General features: G+C 43.0%; 1 protein-coding gene across 1 annotated transcript in view; it reads right to left on the bottom strand.

Moving 5' to 3' along the window:
• The window catches only part of LOC138481142 (gamma-aminobutyric acid receptor subunit gamma-4), a 2,457,252-nt gene that overhangs the window by 222,345 nt on the left and 2,212,989 nt on the right, over nt 1-21,918 (bottom strand). The gene's annotated exons all lie outside the window — the stretch shown is intronic.

Here is a 21,918-nt window from a genome sequence, read left to right as displayed (position 1 = left end):
GAATTGTTTGTCTATTTCGATAATGAAATGAAGTGTACTGGAAGGTCTTTTTTGGATGAACGTGCTGAGCCTCCATGAAAGTACTCCAATCCAATTGATCCTTTACAAGATGAGGTTGCAATTATTAAAGGATAATTGGACATTTTGGGATTTTATTGAAAGTGCCTGATAGCGGTTGATTTCCCCCCTTCTTTTGATAGTAGCAAAGATTTTAAAAGCAGATCAAGGTTTGATAATGGGAGGAGGATCGCCAACAGATTTTGAGGGAATCTGACTGATGTGGATGGTCTGATCTTGAACCCACAAGAATGTAGAAAGACATTATGGAGGCAAGACTGAATTGCTAAGCTGGAAGAATGTTATGCCTTTGACAATTTTAGAATGAGTCTAAACCAGTTAATCAGTTAACAGCCTATCTTACAAAATTCCCAGATGTTTGTCTTAGAAGGTTATTTATGAAAGTGCAATTAAATCTATTACCATCGACAGATGTTTTGGGTGTAAAAGCAAGCTGGGAAGCCCAGCTGCGATGTTGTCTATTCTGTAAGAATCTGATAGAGTTGGAAACAGTCAAATATATTTTAGCTGAGTGTGCTTCTTAGGCAGAGAAGAGAAGTTGTATATTTCACAGATTTATAAAGCATTATAGAGTATTGATGTCAGATGTATGGTGGGCTATTATATGTTTATGTTTATGTTTATTGAGTTTATATAGCGCTTTACTCCAAAGCGCTTTACAGAATAACAACAGTACATAAAGAAAGAAGCATATTTAAAAACGTGAAACAAACCAGTGGTACAGTATATAGAACAGTTTACTCAAGAGGAGGGGGGGAGTGAGGGGAAAGGGGGGAGTTCCCGGGTGATCTTAACACTCTCAGGTAATTGCAGCATCCCATATGAGGTCATTGGGAGGAGGGGAAAGGAGGGAGGGGATGGGAAGGGGGCAGGGGTTTGGGGGAGAGGTAGGGAAGGAGAGTCAGGGGGGAGTGGAGAAGAAGGGCTTTCAGGGAGGAGCGGAAAGATGGGTAGGTGGGGGTGGAGTGGATAGGGAGAGATAGGGAGTTCCAGTGGAGAGGGGCCAAGAGTTGAAAGGAGCGGAAGCGTGAGGAGGCACAAGCGCACAATATCCAGCGGACAATATCTTAGTCTCTCTTTAACAGTGAAAAAATGTTTAAAACAATTGTTAATACAAGCCTTTTTATTGTATGTACACAATGTGGGATAACAATGTATTTTTAGGAAGGTATAATTATAACATTGTATATGTTAGGAAATTGATGTAATTAGGCTCTGAAATTGTGAATTTTTAAGAAATGTAATCTAATTATTTTGTCATTTTTATTTTGTAATCATGACAACCTTGGCGGACCCAGTAATTGCACTTTTCTGGGCTCTGGAAAAAAATATTCCCCATTCCCATTTTAGCCCCATAGGGCTCAATGGGATAACGTGGGCGTTGCTGCCATCAGGTAATGCTCGCGGGTGCCGCTCTTCACGTTTCGTCTGACCAGGCATTCCAGAGCGGCACCTGCAAGCATACTTTGAATGTTGCGACGAGGTAACAACGGCACCGGTAGCACTACCGGCACCGTTGTTGCCTTACCGCAACACTCCAAATGAGGCCCAATGTGTTTAAAAGCTGAAGAGAACTTGTCGCAAATTATTCACTTCACTACAACTGTATTTTGGTGTAGATGAACCTGAGTCTGCTTGAAGCAAATAAACTGTTGTTAATATTTTACCTGCGGCTTTTAGTCTTCTCTTATCTTATTTTCATTTACCAGATTTTGATATAACTATTGACACCCGGGACGTGCGCCCTTTCGGGGATTATCCATTTTTTTCCGAGGATGGAGTGAAGGAATGTTGGGACCAGTGAGTACCGGGGATCACTGCTAACTTGAAACAAAGTTTCTCACAGCTGCTACTCGTGAACCACGTCCATCTCTTCGGCCAGTGATCATCCCAACAAAGGGTCCTGACCCGTAGCTAAGACTGTGTTTTTGCCCTTTAGAGGATCAAGAGGAGTGTATTCCTCGCCCAGAGGACAGTTTACCCCACACACTGGAATTGTGAATGTAATCCCGTGTGCCTACTGTAACAGGGAGGCCATTGGAGGGCACAGTGGCCGATCCTCCAGCAGAAGGTGAAATGGTATGTCAGGTAGGATGAGAGCACATAGCAATGGCACGCATGGGCCAAATAGGAGTCAGTACTCCCAGATTCAAATATACAACAGTAAAACACAATATCAGGATGCCCAACAGAATACTAGGGTTGCAAACATTTTTGACACTTCCGACACTTATTTTACACATCCAATGATATTGTTTCACTAGGACAGACCGAAGCAGGATCTGGAATCCACCCCTATCCCTGTAGACCTGAAAGGACCCTACGTAAAAATGAAAGCTGGGGATAGGGCGGCCACTTTTCTACTCGACACAGGAGCTCATAAATGCTTCATTGATCTCTTAACGGTTCCAGATATCCCCCCAGTCAGGGCAACAAAATGTATTTTCCCCCCTCAATTCATGGTTTTACCTTTACCTTGGAAGCTGCACCAATTACCTACACATCTGTTGGCAGGCAATCAATGACAATGATGTTGACATTTTAGATGTTGAACCTGTGCGCATGGTTTTAAAAACCGGTGCCACATTGCCTCGTATTCCTCATTATAAAGTTTTGGTTGAAGGAGAACAAGCACTTAAACGTATTGGCCCTCATTACAACCTTGGCGGAGGACCATGGTGCTATTAGCACCATGGTCCATGCCGCTAAGGTTACGATTCCGCCATGGTGGATGGCGGAATTACCGCCTCATTCCAAGGTGAGTGGGGCGGTAATTCCCCATTCACCATTTGCCCTTCCCCATTCTCATTTTTGCCCCCATAGGGCATAATGGGGATGGGGAAGGCGCTAATTACGGCACCGTAAATTACGGTGCCGTAATTAGCTCCAAAGTCCATTTGCGGGTTGGATTTTTAACGCCTGCTAAAAGCAGGCGTTAAATACCAACCCGCAAAGGGACACTTGTAATCAGGCGTTAAGGGTTAACGGCGCCGACGGTGCCGTTAAACCCTTAACGCCTGAGTTGTAATGAGGGCCATTGGCCCTCATTACAACCTTGGCGGAGGACCATGGTGCTATTAGCACCATGGTCCATGCCGCTAAGGTTATGATTCCGCCATGGTGGATGGCGGAATTACCGCCCCATTCCAAGGTGAGTGGGGCGGTAATTCCCCATTCACCATTTGCCCTTCCCCATTCCGATTTTTGCCCCCATAGGGCATAATGGGAATGGGGAAGGCGCTAATTACGGCACCGTAAATTACGGTGCCGTAATTAACTCCAAAGTCCCTTTGCGGGTTAGATTTTTAACGCCTGCTAAAAGCAGGCGTTAAACACCAACCCGCAAAGGGAGACTTGGAATCAGGCATTAAGGGTTAATGGCGCCGACAGCACCGTTAAACCCTTAACACCTGAGTTGTAATGAGGGCCATTGTCTCTGACCATGTGCATCAACGTGTCATAAAGGAAAGTTCTGGTAGCACATGTAATAGCCCGATTTTATCTGTTTACTAGAAAGGTGGCAATGAATTACCTTACCATTTTGTCATTTACTTAAGAGATATTAATAAGGTTGTTTTACCCCATTTTCCAATTGTTCCTGACATCAATCTCATTCTAATGATGATCCCTGCCCAGGCTACTCATTTTTCAGTGATCAATTTCAAAAATGCATTTTGTTTAGCATACCCATACACTCAGATGGCAGTTATCTGTTTGCCTGTACTCTTGGGGTACGTTTGTTTATTTTCACCAGGGTACTGCACATAAAGCCCTAGCATTTAATGTAGGGCTCTCAATGAACTAGAGGCACTAGAATTACCTTCCTTTTGTACGCTAATACAATACATAGATGACTTGCTTATCACTGCCGATTCAGAAAGCGCTTGTCAGGAGGGTACTATATTGTCATTACAACATTTAGCTGACAACGGACATAAGGCATCTTTGAAAAATTCCAGTGTTGTCAACAGGAGGTCGCCCACCTAGGTGACCTCCTGTCAAAGAAGGGTAGACACCTTACACCTGAAAGGGTACACACTATCTCTGACATGGCGGTACTAAACACTCAGAAAGAGGTTTGAGCATTTATTGGGATGGATTCCTATTGCAGGCAATGGATTCCAAATTATTAAGCCATTGCTAGCACTAATGAAGAAAGATATAGCTCTACCTCTACCTTGGGATACAGCTTGTCAAGATGTCAAGATGTTTTTGATATGCTCAAGTCTGCTCTATCATCTGCGCCAATATTGGGTACACCAAATTACACCAAGGAGTTTGTGTTATTTGTGCATGAAAGTGATGGTTGTGCTTTGGCTGTTTTAATGCAGGAATATGGGGGAAAGAACAGGCCTTGCAGCAATATTTCCTCCATGTTGGATCCTGATGCATGCGCTTTGCCAAAATGTCTCAAAGCTGTGGCTGCTGTCACCACCTCAGTAAAGCAAAGTGGAAGCATGGTTTTGGGTCACTCCTTAACCGTGATGCTGCCTCCCTCGGTAGATATACGTACTACTGAATAGAATGCAAACTCAGCATCTCACATCTGCTTGGCTCACTAGATACGAGCACATTCTATTTGCACCCCACATAAAAATTAAGAGATGCAATTCTTTGAATCCGGCCAAACTTTTACCTCCTCAAGATGAGGACAGTACCAATGACTCCAATCATGATTGTATCTATGTCACCGAGCAAGACACACAATGAAGAATTGATTTGATTGACCCACCTTTGCCCTCCCCAGATGGGGAAATATTTTGTGACGGCTCTTGTTTTAAACTTCCGGATGACACTTCTACTGCTGCCTATGCAATCACCACCTAGGACACAATTGTTGAAAGTAGAAGGATTCCCCACAATTCTGCCCAGGCAGCAGAAATAATCGCTTTAACTGGAGCTTGTGAGATATCTGAATATTTATACTGATGGTCAGTACACCTTTGGGGTGGCTCACCACTTTGGAAGACTGTGAGCCGAGAGGGGATTTTTAATATCCCATGGCTCTAAGATTCAACATGGTCCCTTAATAGTGCAACTATTGTCAGCATTGGCTTTTCCTAAACAACTGGCCATAATGAAATGCACAGCACACCAGAGAATTATTGACAACATTGGGAAGGGGAATGCATTTGCAGACAGAGTAGCCAAACAAAGGCCACAGATCTGCAATTAGAAATGTACGTATTAGGTCCTGCCAGGTGGGTCGCTGAGAGTGGGATGATGGAAGAGGGCATTAACAGTGTAAAAGAGATTCAGGCTGAGGCCACAGCCAAAGAAATCAAACAGTGGGGATTGAAACCAGCCTGTCTAGATGAGGAGGGTTATGGGGTTGACCATGACAAACAAGATGGATGTTACCTAATGCCTATGTACAAGCCAGAGTGACCATGGCCCATTGCACTGCCCACATAAGCACAAACAGTATTTGTAAACACCTATAGCCGGTATGGAGGAACTACAACATACGTAAAATAGCAGACTGACAGGTCAAATACTGTATGATCTGTTTACAGCATAACATTGGGAAAGGAACACCAGTACCTAAGGGCAGCTTTGGCCCCCTGTCCATGCCCTTCAAAGTAATAAACTTTGATTTCAATTATATGGAAATATGTCAGAATTTTAAATATGTTCTAGTGGTAGTTTGTGCATTCAGTAAATAGGTCAAAGCTTTCCCTCTGAAAGATAACACTGCAATGTCAATGTAAACAGCACAAGTGATGCTAAGAGAGTACTTTCACCGTTTTGGTTTACTAAGAATAATATGATCAGACAATGGTCCCCATTTTAAAGCATCAGTCACCCAGCACATGTGTGAGGGATTACAGATAAGAAAGAATTTGGCAGATCATCACCAATTGGCAGGATTGGTAGAGAGACACAAAAGCACCCTGAAAACTAAGCTGGCCATGATTTGTGCGCACAGCCAGCTGCAATGACCTGATGCCCTACCCTTAGCGTTAATGTCAATGAGAATGACAGCCAAAGCAAAAACAGGTCAGTCCCCATACAGGATTGTGATGAGGAGACCTACCTAATGTGTGGAATGTACCTAGGCCAAAGACATTTTCAGTGATTGAGTATCCATTATTGGGAGACTGTTGTAACCAGTTGACTCAAAACTTGCGTTTGATTCACCAACAGGTGCGAGAAGCTTTGCCTGATCGATACGTGGGTCCTAGCCTCACCATTCTACCTGGCGACTGAATTCTGGTAAGACTTACAGCTGAAATCCAGCCTTTAACCATGCTGGAAAGGGCCACTCCAGGTCCTATTGGCCACCCAGTGTGCTCTACCTGTCAACGGCAAGAAACATTGGATTCATGCAGCACAACTAAAAAGAGTACCTTTGCCTTGCCCTATGACAGATGGGTAAAGAAGGGGGAAGCTGACTCCGAACACATATACATTCCACATCACATACCATTCAGTGATGGAGAATACACTAACCTAAAATGTAAGTAGCCAGACGTTTCACCTTTACCAACCAGTGACACCTTGTTTGAGGATCACTCTGTGCCTGGGTGTCCAGATACAATCTTCGACCACGGAAATAGCTAGCAAAGGACTTTTTGCGAGTAGGCAAGGGTGGTATTTTTATTTATAAAATATTGCACCCACAGGAAACCAATAATATTCCCTCCATACCCCCCAAAGATGCCTGAAGGTATAGGGGGTTGGGCAGGGAAAAGAAGACTTCAAGCAAGATAGGCCATGTTGTCAGTGCCACCCATGGATGAACTTATAAAGCCTATATGGGTGAGGCTTCTTAACGGACACTGAAAGACTATGCCTTGGGGTATGCAGAAGTGAGGAAATGGAAAGTCTTGCCACTGGAACAACCAGGTCCAAAGGATTGTGGTCAACCAGGGATAAATGTGTGATTCTAGCTATTGTGACATGTGTTGTACATATATTAGTGCCTGTTTTACGGTTGTTAAAGAACTCACTCCCCGCTAGCTCACTATTGCCTACGGTCACCTCCACTACTATGTCTCCTTTTTATGTACACTCCTACACACTTTTTCCCCTTGATCTTGATCACAGAGAAGGATATCTCATTAATACACTTGTAAGAATAATAAATGATACCCATGTAATACTAAACAAAACCAATTGTTGGCTATGTCCCCACCTTCCACAACATTGGGAGAAAGGGTTAGGCTGGTACTTACACCCTCTCCCATTATCAACTGCTTGCTATGCATCCTTTAGGGCCATGTTTTTCGGCAGATGGAATGACAGTAGCACTGGTAACCTTAATGTGACAAACAAATATCTTTGATAAGCAGGCGCTACTACCTTTGGGATGCTCATTCTTTGCTAACAAGAGGACTACTGCCTCTACCAAATGCTCAGACAGGAATTCTAGGCCATGCCAATCAATGATATCAGTTTGAATGTCACCAGTAAGGAATAGGGAAGCAACTTCTCCAGCATACACAATTAACAATAATCCTGCCACAGTACCATTTTGTCTAAGTAGGGAAGGTTTTAGGTATATGGGTACATATAAAAAATGTATTCATACTGCAGATTTGGTGCATGAGACAAGGCCCTTGTACATTGGGGCTCCATTTACTTTCTCTGTGGGAAGCAAGCATACCCACTGTTACCCAAAGTTTGGAGAGGAACATGTTACTTAGGGGTACTGTTTACTTAGGGTTTACTTGACATCAACGTTAGAAATATTGAAACAACGCCCTAGTAGGGATATCGATGATGACACACCTGGCCAAATATTAGGGGATGTGTCAAAAGCAATGGTTCCCTTTTGGGGCCCGGTGATCAACCCCCGAGAAATAAGAAGGTTGGCCAGAGTATTAGAAAAACCATTAATGTGACAACTGATATACTATTCATTATGACATTAGAACAGAGAGCTATTAAGCGGGGTTAACTTCAGAATAGGATGGTGCTAGATACCATGTTGGCTGAAAGAGGAGGGGTTGTTAAAATGGTCGGGTCATCTTACTCTGTTTACATACCAGATTCTTCTCCTACTGTGTTTCAGGTTATTAAAAGGTTCCACACATTGGGGTCCAAAATTCACATCAACAATGGTAGTTCGGATATTGGAACATTGGGACCTGGGCTCAGGATCTGTTTACAGCCTGGCGTTGGGAAATAATCTCTGCATTTGCAATATTTGCTGGGTCTGTTTTATTCTGCTGATGCTGCATACAATGGCTACCAGTTTTGGGGTCCATACTGTGTAATTGCTGTTCTAGGGTTCTCGAAAAGCTACAGCCTGAACTCTGTCCCCCTATAAATGTGACTAACACACTGATTATCCAGGATAGGCTAAAAGTAGGGGTTGTGAAACTGCATCTGTTTTTAGTTAGCCTATACCCTCTATTTTGTTCACAGCCTCCATTTTGTGTCTCCTATTTTCTCTCTTTAAACTAATTATGTTTGTGGCATAAACATGCTGTAGTGGCACATAAGTGCTTGGCTCAATGTTTTTTCAGCTTTGGACCTTGAACAGCCAGGCCCAAGTGAGATAGGAGATAATATATGCCTTCTCTGTCTCTCTCTGCTAACTGCATTGGTTTCAAAATGTATGTGCCAATGATTAACAACGCAGGAGACGTCCTGTGCATACCAGGAATGAGGTATCCTAAATAAACTCCAAATGCAGTGACCTATGGTCTGACAAACATAGATTACATGAGTGAGAATGTGTCCTCGCGCTGGGAACGGCCTGAAGTATGAAAAGGTTAGAGTAAGCAATTACATTAATGATGAGTTATCTATGTTTGTGCATGTTTTCGTAGGAAATTCTATATTTTGCAGGAAACCATAAACTGTCTGGGAAATTACAACCTCAGCATGTCAATGTGTATAAAAGCTGAAGACATCTTCTTGCAAATTTCTCCCTTCACTATCACTGTACGTTGTTAGAGAGGAACCTGAGTCAGTTTGAAGCAAATTAACTGATTTTAATATTTCACCCATGACTGTTGGTCTTATCTAATTTGCAGTTACCAGACTTTGGTCTAAGATCATGTGTGCATGTGTGCGCAAACACATTACATTTTATATGCAGTGGCAGAATGGGAACATTTCTCCATGTAGATGTGTCCTGTGTATACTGTGATGATTCAGTACATATCATCACTTCTCCCCAAGGGGCAACCACTTCCCATGAAGCCAGGGAGGTGAGGCGCCTACTCGGTAGACCACCTGGGGTGGTACAATGAGGGAGGATCTCATGGGGAGGGACTCCCCCCTTGGGAGAAGGACGACCATCAAAGGTATAGCCCTTATGGGATAATTTTTATCTGCAAATCTGTTTGTAGAGACTAGGCGTATGTGTTATTGTAAAGTAGACTACCTCAAGGTGCTGGAAAGTATTGAGATGAAGAAGAACATCAGGAACATAGCTAACCCAAGTACTGGGATGAGGTGGTACATAGGAGCAATGAAGAGAGATGCTCAGAAGGAACTGCAGTCGTGTAGACCTCTGCAGAGGTGTGGTCCTGCTTACACGATAAAGACCAAAGAATGACTGCCTGTCGGCGAGACACAACCAAACAGGATGAGAGATCTTGAAATCCAGGAAGCACGAAGAAGATGCAGAGAAGGCCAGGGATCAGCTGAGAGCAGTCTGCTCCTGGAGTCAAGAGGACAACAGGACTCATTCACCCAATGGCATACAGACGGTAACGGGAGCCTGGCAGACGGTGATGCGAATGCAAGAAGCAGCGTCCATATCGTCACTCCAAAGCCAGTGCAACTAGGAGAAGGACCCTACGAGGAGCCAGACACGCATCCCGGGAGAATACAAGGTATCAGAACAGTATGGGGACCAGTAGGTGGGCCGGAAGGTGCCATAGGCACAGATCCTGTTCCGAGTGTATAAGCAGGACTATCTTCCTCGTGTCAGTACTTGTCAAGCAAGGTGGCCAAAGGGACATAAAGGGAACAGGGAAGAAACCGGGTTTGAGGACCCCAACCAAGAGTATGATATGAATCCTCTTCCTCTTGACAGTACTTGGCAGGAAAGTGATTCAAGTGTGCCAGGCCAGAGAAGAAGAGAAACAAGGGTGGATGTCCCAAACCAGCAGCGCAATACAAGTCATTTTCCTTGTGGTAGTACTTGGTAGGGAAGTGGACCAAGTGGCCCAAACCAAAGAAGAAAAGAGAAACCAGGGTTGAGGACCCTCAGAGTTGAGTATTATAAATGTTAAATCTAATGAGGAGAAGACCAGGGAAAAGGAATCAGTCCCCCTGGATGTAGGAGATTGTGTCATAAATATCAGGAGAATGGAGTCATTCTCCTGGTAACGTGGACCAGAAGGAAGGTCCAACAAGCCTTGGAAAGGGAGTCATCCCCCTGGGCTATTTGAGACTGAGACCAAACACCAGGGGAAGGGTGGAATTCTCCTGACTTATGAAGTAACTCTTATTTTGGAACTTTGTGACCTGATGAAGGGAATCATCCTGCCAGGCCTATTATTTGGAACTTTATTTGGAACTGTGTGACTTAGCGAAGGGTGTTATTCCACCAGATTGTTTGAGACTGAATGCCAGGAGGAGGCATTCCAAGGAGCCATTGTGTGGAGCTGGGACAATAACACAGGAGAAGGTAGGCATTCTCTTGGCACAGTGCTTTGTTATTTATTAGTTTATAGTGTTATGGCCAGAGGCAGGAGTTTCTTGACACAGGATGGTGGACACTTTTACTTTAACAGACATCCTGATAGCACCTTAGAGTTGAAGCAGGGAATCCCATCTTATAAATAAGGAAAGATAGGTTTTCTATTGCTTTATTTTTACTAATAAAACTATATAGCCCCAAATCTGCCACCTTTGTGTTAGAGTCCTTCTTCTACACCCACAAGTGGACGAACATATTTTGGAAAATTGCCCTTATGAGTTTATTGCAAACAGGATCGATGTCACAAAAAATTTCCGCTTGTTGAATCGGAGAACCAAAGGTTGTCTAACATTTACATGAAACCATTTTTCTGATGTAATTGCAATGCTGTCAGGAAAAAATGCAATAACAACTTGTCAACAAATGCATTGCTAACAAAGTAGTAAAGGTAAAGTAAAAAAATGTTGGCTATTGCAAACTGGTATCTTCGGTTTTATCTCACAGACTACTGAAGTATTGCCTTATCCAGTGAGTGTTCTAAATTATCAAATGAATGTCATAAAATTATTCAGCAAGAGAAGATTGATCGAGATAATTGTATTTAGATTTAAATTAGCGTGACCAAATCAGAATTCGCTCTGCATTGCAAGGCCTGGGTGGAGGGCAGAATTTGCAGAATAGGAAAGATTGTATACCAGGGCCTCTATGCCAAAGCAGGGTAATATCCCCAGTGAATAATAAATATGATAGGGCTAGTGATCCTCTCCCTGAAGCCCAGTCTCTCTTTTATGCAAGATATCAGTGACATGAACCCTATGTTTTAGAAATGAGAGTCAGGGTGTCAGCCCAGAGGACCACTGTAACTGAGGAGATCATAAATGCAATGGCTGCTGTCAATGTATGCCATAGCCATAGTTTAGTATGCCATATGGCATGGTGGAGTTTGACCTGGGGGGACTTCTAAATACAAATGTAAGCTCTTTGACTCTAGGATTACCACTATGTGTCCCCAACTGTGTCATAGACACAAGATGGGTCTGGTTTCATTAAAAACACGAGTACTATTGAAAAAGCTTTAACTCTACCCAACGTAGGTCTGTCCTCCCAATAATTTGCTATTTATTGATCTCGTTAGAGTACTATGAGAAAATACAGTGCCTTCATTGGACACTTTCTCCTCATCTCCAAATTATTTGTGTTTGAAAGAAATGGGTTCTGATGTAGAAGAACTTATGCATAATCCTCATGCACAAAGAGGAAGCTATATTTGTGGGATTGGAGGTTAACTTAAGAAGAAATGGGCAGCTATTCTCTCAAAACCAATTATACGGCTACTATCCAAAGGCTTAATTACAGATCTAGAAACTTGAACATCTTCCCTTGTAGCAAAGCAAGTAGTTTGTACTTAGGCTTTAAACAAAATCTGCTAAAGGCACCAGCAAACTCTGAAAAGAGTTGCAGGCTATGTCAAAATGTTAGCGTATTTGAAATGCTTAAACACCTGGTTATCTACTACCCTTGCCTACATCATATGAGAGTACAAAACCTTTACAAGTTTATGACCCCTTCCTTTAGTGATATTGCACAATGTGTGTGGATTATACTCATGGAAGCAGAGAGTAACTCTTTGACATTAGCACTGAAAAGGTTTCTAAAGTCGCTTTTTAGTTTACTGGATGGACAACCATAGAGCCCTATATATTTTCCTAGTAATGAGAGTCAATGCTAGAGGTTCTGCATATGCAAGGAGATAGTAATTGTACCTTTCTTCCTTTTCGATATTACCCATGTTAAGGCTTTTTATGTTGCTCTTCCCTTGACTGGATAACTGTAGCATTGTATGAATTGTACAGAATATGTATAACCCACGTTAGATTTTAAAAGGGCCAAATTGTACTGATTTTTAGGGAGGATTGCATGACAATGCCCCTCACTACGATGACTTTTATCAAGATGAATTTCAACGATATATTAAGTGTTGAAGGTTACATAACTTGTGCAGGGTTTTCTCTTTTTTTTTCTTCTTTTTCTTCTGGCTAACGTGTGTGTAATGTTTGTTTTATTTTGTGTACGCTTTTTATTCCATGAACAAAAACATAATATTAACACAAGTGGAAAGGTAACACTCCATCCTGTACCATGGGATATTGTATGTCAGACCGCATCCTTTAAAAACCTCACTGATGCTGCCGGAGAGGCCCTATCAGAGTACAAGCCTGCACCACATGATCCTGTATATCAGAGGGATGCAGGGAGAGAGCACTAGGAGTGTTGGAGCCACTGAGGAGTAGGGAGTCTCTAGTCCAGAATGCCAAAAACACTATAAATATTGTCTCCCCATGTCGCTTGGTGTACCATATCTAGGCAACCATGAGAAAAGTGTGTGGTGTCTGCAATCACAAGGCTTGATTTCCTCCTGCTTCAGAAATGGCCACTAGGAACATTAAAGGCTTGGAAAGCCTTAGAAGAGATACATGTCTCATCAAAACAGGTTCATCCCAGCTCGTCCAAAACCATCAAGGACCACATTGACTCCCTGGCTCCTGCCCTGGCCAACTTCTGCAACCACTCCTTCACCACTGGAGTCTTTCCCTCACCCCTGAAGCACTCCCTTCTGCAGCCTCTCCTAAAGAAACCCTCTGCCGACCCTTCCTGCCCAGCTATTACCCAATCTCCATAACTCTTTTCCTGGGCAAACTCTTGGAAAAGCTGGCCATCTCCCAACTCAAGCTCCACACTGAATCTGTTGGCTGTCTACATGACCATCAGTCTGGCTTCAGAGCTGCCAGAAGCACAGAAACTGCTCTCCAACCTTGATTCCAACACCCCCTGTGTCCTCATCTTACTTGATCTCTCTTCTGCCTTTGACATGGTCAACCATGCCATCCTGCTCAACCGTCTCCATGATAACCTGGGTATCACCGGCCAGGCTCTGGCGTGGCTGTCCTCTTTTTTCTCTGATCGACCCTCCCAGGTTCAACTTGGGTCCTTCTTCTCCTCTATCTCTATCTCTACCTGTGGCGTTCCCCAGGGGTCTAACCTCTCTCCCTGGCTTTTCAACCAATACCTGGCACTTCTTGCCCACCGCATTGCTGTGCTCTGCACAAACCTCCATTGCTATGCGGATGACACTCAGCTCACGTTCCGGCTACCCTCAGCCACCTCTTCTCCCTCTCTCATCTCTGACTGCCTGTCCGCCATCCAGGTGTGGTGTGTCACCAATGATCTCTTCCTTAATGCCTGTAAGAATGAGATCCTCCTCATCGGCACTTTCGACTCTCTCCTTTCCTGTCACTCTCTGGCCCTCCACCTGCTCCCACCTGTAAGGCTAAAAACCTTGGGGTCATCTTCGGAAACACACTCTCCTTCTCTCCTCACATCTCTGACGTCTCTAAGAAGTCACACTATCAGCTGCACCTCCGAGGAGCTATCCTTGCCTTCCTCTCCTTCCCCCAGAAGCTCACTGTCTCCAGAGCTCTGGATCTCTCTAGGCTGGACTATTGCAACAGCCTCTTTCTAAATATTCCTGCTTCTACTCTCCGCCCTCTGCAACTCATCCAAAACAAGACTGCAAGACTTGTCCTTGGCCTCAAGCCCAGGGATTGTATCCCTCCAGGACTGGAATCTCTGCACTGGCTCCCTGTGACTGCAAGGATTAAGTTCAAAACCCTCTGCATTGTCCACTTCCAACTCCCTCAGGGTCAGTCGCTTCTCCAAGCAACAAGTTGGTGGTAGATCTCTCTCTTTGGCTGGGGCCTCCCTCTGGAACGGCCTCCCTGCCTCCCTAAAACTTCAGGAGAACCATCTCCAGTTCCATAAGCACCTCAAAACCTTTCTCTTTGCATCAGCTTTTTCCTCCTCCTCTCCCCTGCTGACTTCCTGGTTGAAACCTAACCTGCACTGGTTAGCTGGCCACCCTCTGATCTCAGGCCCATGTCCCTTACCCAACCAGTTGCACACCTGCACTGCCTTCCTGGCAACTTGGGGACTGTTTCTGTATCCTCTCAGTCCCACCTCCAGCATTTGATACATGTTGTCTGCACTTACCCTTGCCACTTGCTGGCCGCACTTCTACTATTGTTATTTATTGTTTTATCCCATGTACTGCACTGTCCCCCCCTCCCCCTTGCACTACCCCCCTTCCCTTTCCCAAGCATTTGCGCAATCTGAATGACACCTGGCCTAGTAGGATTGTTTGTCTGTCTTCCCCCTGTTACCCTACCTTGCCTCGCCGTGCCTTGAAACACTTGCGTATAGGTGCTTTATAAATGCCATATCATATCATATCATAACATGTGAGGCCACTGCATGAGTAAATCCAGAAAAGGTGCAGCACAAGATGTCAAACCAATACCTAACAACAAATAAAAGGATAATGGGGTTTGAGCCCTATACAATAACATGCCACATCAGTAGTGGGGTACCAATTACCCAGAACAGCAACATGTATTTGGACAGCAAAAAACACCTGACACAGGGAGCTGAGGGAGAGTAAAGAAATGTCCTGGGCCATCTACACCCACAAGCCTATCTGTGAGAGATGATGATACTGAGAGAACCTACGAGGCCTGAGAGAGCTGAAAAGAATATTATATAATCGTCAGACTGATACCAAGTGAGCTGGGATCTATACCCTTTAAGGAAGCAAGCTCGACATAATATCTCTGACAGAATTGATCTATGCAATCTATACCTAGGAATTGAAGGATGACAGCTAGGCCCTATAGTCATAGGGTGCTATATTCCCAATACTGTGTTGTAAAACATGCTTGCCACTATAACCCTTATACTGTGCTGTGAGAGTCGAGAAGTGTGCCATGTGCTATACAGCTGATAATGTGTTGTGAGAGACAAGAAGCCTGCTGAGTGCAAAATAACTTAACCAAGGCTTGTGAGTGAAGAAGCATACTGGGTGCTATATCCCTGAGACTGTTGTAAAAAATGTGGGGTGCTATATTTCCGAAACTGTATCCAAAATAGAGAACCAGAGGGAGTCTAGTATCCCTATTAATTAGGATTAAACAAAATGCTAGAAAATACATTTGTGACAGAATGTGATATTTTGAGCGTAGGCTAGCCCAAGCTGTTTTTATTTGTATTAACATCAAATGATGCAAGTAATAATTTTACTGAAACGGTATTCTGTTCATCAAAATGCTCCATGCCAAAATAAAATTGCACACATTTTCCTTGCAGTAACCAGTCTGATGACATCTACAGCACCAGGTCTGCAGTGGCACAGGGCAGGCTCAAAGATCACCTGTGCATCCCTGAGAGCTGATGTGATACAAAGTCCCTTCAGGCAGAGATGACATTTTAACTGTCCGCACATGTGATTTAAATACAAATGATTGTGGAATGTAGACAGTCTGGTGGCATGCACATCCGTGAATATAAGCCATGCCTTGTTTGGGATGGTGATTGGTAGAACTAAACAATTATAAAGATAAAGCAATTTGATGTCACACCAGTGCCAACAGACCCAGACTAGGCACAAACCAAGGGGCACAAGGGGGGAGGGCAACATGGGAGGTGGAGACGCACTCAAATGCCTTGTCAACTAACAAGAGCATTTTATCAGAGATCGCTACAGAATCAGAACAGATAGATTTAGTCTATAATCTCAGCAAGTATCAGCTTTCCTCAGAAGAACACTCTTTACTTAATAAAGGGTTATCATTTGCTCCTTGAAGCACCAATAACTTTGTGTAAATTGAGAATGATTTGTTTAAATTCATACGCAAATTAAAACTAAAAAAATTCTTTGCAATACAAGTTCAAAAATATTCACCGACAATCCCAAAAGCAGAACCATCAGATTTGACATTACAAACTATATTAAACACACATGTGCTCATGTCTTTTCAGGACTTAGAGAATGATGAAAAATCCAGTATAATGGAGACACTAAGAGAATCAGATGTACAACAACAAAATTTGAAAATAAAAGAATTCACACAAAATCTAAATTTACGCCTGTTTTTCCCAAAGACAATATAATAGACACCTTTTACCAAGCGGTAACAGAGGACATACATCGGCTGGCAGACAGGAGTCTTAAAACTAAATATCAATCGAACCACAATTTAACCAGGACAGAACTAACTTCTTTGCACAATTTGGCATCAAATCAAGCCTCATTATTAAGGAGGCAGACAAAGGGGCAATGTCGTCATCATGGACAAGGTGGATTATATCACAATGGGGCTACAACATTAGAACACTATCGGCTGCTATCAGGTTTTGAAGAGCAACCCTTAACAAGATATATTGAATCAACTAACTTCCCTGATCCAAAAATGGTATATCAGAGGCAATCTGACTGATGTGGAAAAAACGTTCTTAGTGGTAGATCGACCAACTATGCCGACCGCATACTTTCGACCTGAGATTCATAAAGTTTTTAAGAACATACCAGAACGCAGGCCGATAATCAGTGGGGGTTTTCTGGAACCTCTCTCCATTTACATTAACAAATGCCTACTACTCCTTGTCCTACAAACTCCAACTTATATTCGAGATACAATGCACATTTTACACATCCTTGAAGACCTAATGTACCACCCAAGCCTGTTTTGGTTACCCTTGATGTAAAGGCACTTCAATTGACCATTCAAAAACTATTGAGAGTGTGAATTTCAATTTCCGTACTACTTCAGCATATTTTTATACGCATGTGGAAATGCTCAAGGAACTCCTTTTATTTGCATTGCAGAATAACATATTCTTATTCAATAATATCTATTATAGGCAACTGATAGGTGTAGCCATGGGGTCAAGTTATGAGCCGGCCTTTGCCAATTTATGTATGCACCAATTTGAACAGCAATACGTATTCACCAACACCACATTCACATCATCCATTTATACATGGAGGAGATTTATTGATGATGTCTTTCTCATTTGGTCTGGAACTGTGGACTGTCTGTTGGAATTTGTTAATTTTTTGAATGATAATGAATGGGGGTGGAAATGTACTCATAACTTCAGTGACTCCAAGATTGATTTTCTTGATGTATCTTTTTCCATAACACAACAAGGGTTTAAGACTCAAACGTTCAGGAAAGAAAGTTCTGTTAACACTATTCTTCATGCAGAGGGCTGCCATAAACAGGCAGTTATTAACAATATTCCCAAAGGGGAATACATTCGGGCAAGAAGAAATTGCTCAGATATTGGAGACTTTAGTGAGGGAAAGGCAGTGATTTACAAGAGATTCACAGCAAGAGGCTACAATAAGCAGGTATTAGTGAAAGCTGAAAAAGAGCTTCAATGTATAAGGAGAGGTGACCTGCTCACCCCTAAAAAATCATCAGCCACCTCTCAATCCCATAAAATAAAACTCATCACAAGATATAACAGCGATAATCACAACATGTTTACAATCTTTAAGAGGCATTGGCATTTACTTCAATTGGATCAGGATCTGCAAAAATGGTTCAAACCCCATCTGTGCATTTAGGCTGTGAATTAGTAGCCTGATAGGCTCTGTGCAGCACTGGTGTGTTACAGTGGGGATTATCACATGCATTCAGCAATCTTTGATTGAAGGCCCATGATAATGTGAGGCGAATTCCACGCCTCAGTATATTTCAGAATTCTCAATGGCTTTACTTTATATTTTTTAACAGGTTAGCAATTGCACCCAAGAACAACACACTCAAAAAATAGCAGCTTACTGGGCTGGGTGCAGTATTGTGTTTCACAGCGGCTATCATCCTTTGTTTATTGTCCTTACATCCACTGATAGCTTTGGCAGCTGAATCCCGTAGAGTTCATCCGTTACAGCCTTTTAAAAGCACAAGGAAACAGTATACGGAGCTGTGCATCACATGCAATATTAACCAATCCATAAATTCTTGGGGATTCCACCAAGATGGTGGTCGGCCCTTGACAATGGTCTATGTGGAGCTGAGTGGTCTAGTTATGTCTGGCTCCAATAATACATGTTGGGAAGTACACAGCAACCCCTCTCGGAAAACGGATCGCAAGCTGACAGGCCAGGTAATGCATACACGCTGTAATTGTGCTACAACCCCTAGGGTCGCAAGAATGAGTCAAGCGCCAGCAAGACAGCACTAGGTAGTAGCATTTTGAAGGAAATGCTCACTTTCAGGTTCATTTTCTTGTTTTCCTTTATATGTGCCTCGGCTATACCTGGATGATTGCTGACTTACTCGCATGGGGGCGATCGCATATCAACAACAATTGTTTTCTTGATTTCATATTTGGAAACAAAGTACTTTATAGTTACGTCGCAACAGTGCAAACCCTACAAGGTATGATGTCCACACTAATATATGCTCTGCAATCAATTAATTGACTTCTATTATACGTACTCAATAAGCAACTCCTCAAAATAATGATTAGTTCACGTTCATGAGTTGTTCCCCTATTTAAATTTCTTATAGGCACGTGTCCTTGACTTCATTGTCAATATACAAATTAATACCTATTGTAAGTGACCTGGCACTTTAACTTTATCTTTAACTGAATAGATATAGATGCTACTTATCCATGTAAAGTAACTGGACTGGCAGTTCTTGCCAACTCACAGTGTTATTTTCGTAATTCTATGTCAAGGTCCGGTACTTGAACAGGAAACCACTTTGAGGTAATTACAATATGCATTAATCCCCGCAATGTATGGTCCGTGTAGCGCACTGCTCATCATGCTATTTAAGTAACAATTCTTGGGCATCTCAACAATAGCATCACATTAATTGTTGTTTGTTTTCATCTCTCTCTATATATATCTCTTTCTGTGATATAAAAATGTGTTTATTGAACGTCATTGTACTTTATTGTTTTGGAATTGTTTATATGCTATACTTACCATATCTGTGGTTACAACCCATAATGCACTGTCATTTGATGTATGTGTATATAAAACCCTGTTTCTCGTTTTTGTCACCTCCTGGTTTTGTAGCAACGTGCTTTACTATTTTTGAATTTATGTTGTAATAATGAACCAAACATGGTCATTTTGCAAATCAGCCTTTGAGAAAGAGCTTTGGTTGCTCAAAACACATGTCAGGCTGACCTCTACAAGAATAAATATTTCTGCAACCATGCAGTAAACTATAAGTCTGTGGCGCAGTGTGATTGTGCAATCTATAAATTGATCTATTCTCTGTGGTATATTGGCCAAAATATCCACACCCCACAATCACCTGCTGCTTCTTCAGACAACTTTCATTGCGGGCACAAGCGCTAAGGTCCCAACGTCTCCTTTGCCACTTGTCTGTTACGTGTGTGCCTGGGCTAACTGTCTTCACAGCTCCTTGCAAAATAATGGCATGGGTGCTGTCCATTTGATTATACAGCAAGAAAGGTAACACCTTCCTCAACAGGGCATACAAACCTCCAGGAAATATTTAATCAATGGAATCACTGACATAACAAAACCAGCCTCACACTAGAGTGCTGATCACTGGAGTCGTTTAGCATGGAAAGAGGGCAAAGTGGAGTAGCCAGAGAGTGAAGGTAGACCTGCAGTTGAGTCCCACCATCTGCTTTCTAGCAGGATTATCTTCCTTTTCCTATTCCCTCCATTCCCTGTCAGAAGGAATTCTTGGTGTGATGTCATAAGGCAAAGGGCACTTGGTACAACACACAAAATTGCTCCCATTATAGCAAGCCTGATGTGGACTAATCCTCTGTGGTAATTTGCCCTTAAAAGGAGTGGAACAACCCCCTCATCTTCTGATTCATCAAATAACCCTAATTTGAACTAGAAGAATTTGTCTGGACCTCTGTTGGGGAGCCTATCATAAAGTCCTCTGCCAGAGAGGCAGAGTTAGAAGGCATTCATGGCAGAGGAGGGCTTTCTCCCATAATCATTTTCAGGGAACAGTGGTTTGGCTAGTGCTGGAACAAGGACTCTCTCCGCTGGCTGCACTGGATCAAGGTTACTGGTCACTGGGGCTTAAGGATTCCATGAAGGTGCCAACCATGCTCCCTGGAGTGGAATGCAACTGAAGGATGTACCATGTCCTGGTGACTCTGGAGAGGGGCCATGAGCAGCCAAAGACCCAAGGAAGGGAATCCTGTCTCACCCTGCATCTCTTAACTTCCTCGATGTTGGTCTGGGCACCATCTTCAAGTCCTAACTGCTGCACAACATATTCCTTACATATTTTCCTTTGACTGTTGAGAGACAGGACACTCCTTATCCTATATAAACACATTTACACCTATAGGACTCTATCCCAAACTCCTCCTGAAAACAGTAAATATCATTGAAACAATATTTCTGTGTGATGTGTTCTGCTTGTTTAGCACATTAACAAGTTGCCTTTTACCTGCATAATCTCACCATATGCACTGAATACAAAATGCCCTTCAATTACCTTCTGTAAAGTAAATGGGGTATTATTTTGAAAAGAATTGAACTGAACCCAGCTTTTTTCCCCTCTTAAAATTAATGAAAGTGGTCTTTTATAGCACCCTTCTGCTACTTTTGGTAGACTCAGCCTGTGGCTCTATAACAAAAATGAGGAGAACATGAGTTGAACAGTGGGAGAGACAGGTGCAAACTCAATGGCATTGATGGCTGAAGGTCAGAAGTACCTGGTTCCTGTTTATCAATCTGCTTTCTATGGGTTTGAGGGAGAAACCCGTGAATATGTAAACCATGAAGAATAACCCAAGAGCTGATAGACTAGAGAACTGTGGGACTGGTTAGCCACTGATATGGGTGAGCCTTACAATGAAAATCAACCTAAAACCATTCACGCCTACCACTCGTTTCTTACAAGCAGGACCCCCATGTGGGGCAGGTCAAGCATCTATAAGTTAGCAAGTGAAGAAGGATCAGGGCTGTCTATAAATTCAAATTATTACCATCAGCCTCATGATTAGGGTTATGGGAGGGGCGGCAGGATCCTTCAGTTCAGAGTGAGAGCTGCTTGAAATGTGCAGGCCACAGTCTCTGATTACACCATACTTAGTATGTTGATTGTCAGTCTAAGAGATACCTCAATACTAACTCTCACATGCTGAGGTGCTGTGCTCAGTGGCCTACTGGGACATTTGCCCATCAGGGACAAGGCCAGTTAGGGGCAGGGCAAGGTACTGGTTAGGCATTGCTCGTGGAGGCAGTAAGAATCCAATATCTTCCCTGCTGTCTCCCACAAGCCTCAAACTCTTTGCACACAGGGCACAATGCTTTAGGCAAACATTTAAATGCCCCCATCCCCAAAGGCCACAATTCATCAGGATTTGAGGCTGCA

The sequence above is a fragment of the Ambystoma mexicanum genome, chromosome 5p (genome assembly GCF_040938575.1).
Source record: "Ambystoma mexicanum isolate Mex_15411 chromosome 5p, UKY_AmexF1_1, whole genome shotgun sequence".
Classification (NCBI taxonomy): Eukaryota; Metazoa; Chordata; class Amphibia; order Caudata; family Ambystomatidae; genus Ambystoma; species Ambystoma mexicanum.
Note: the sequence above shows the minus strand (reverse complement) of the source record. Positions and strands in the feature narration are given on the sequence as shown.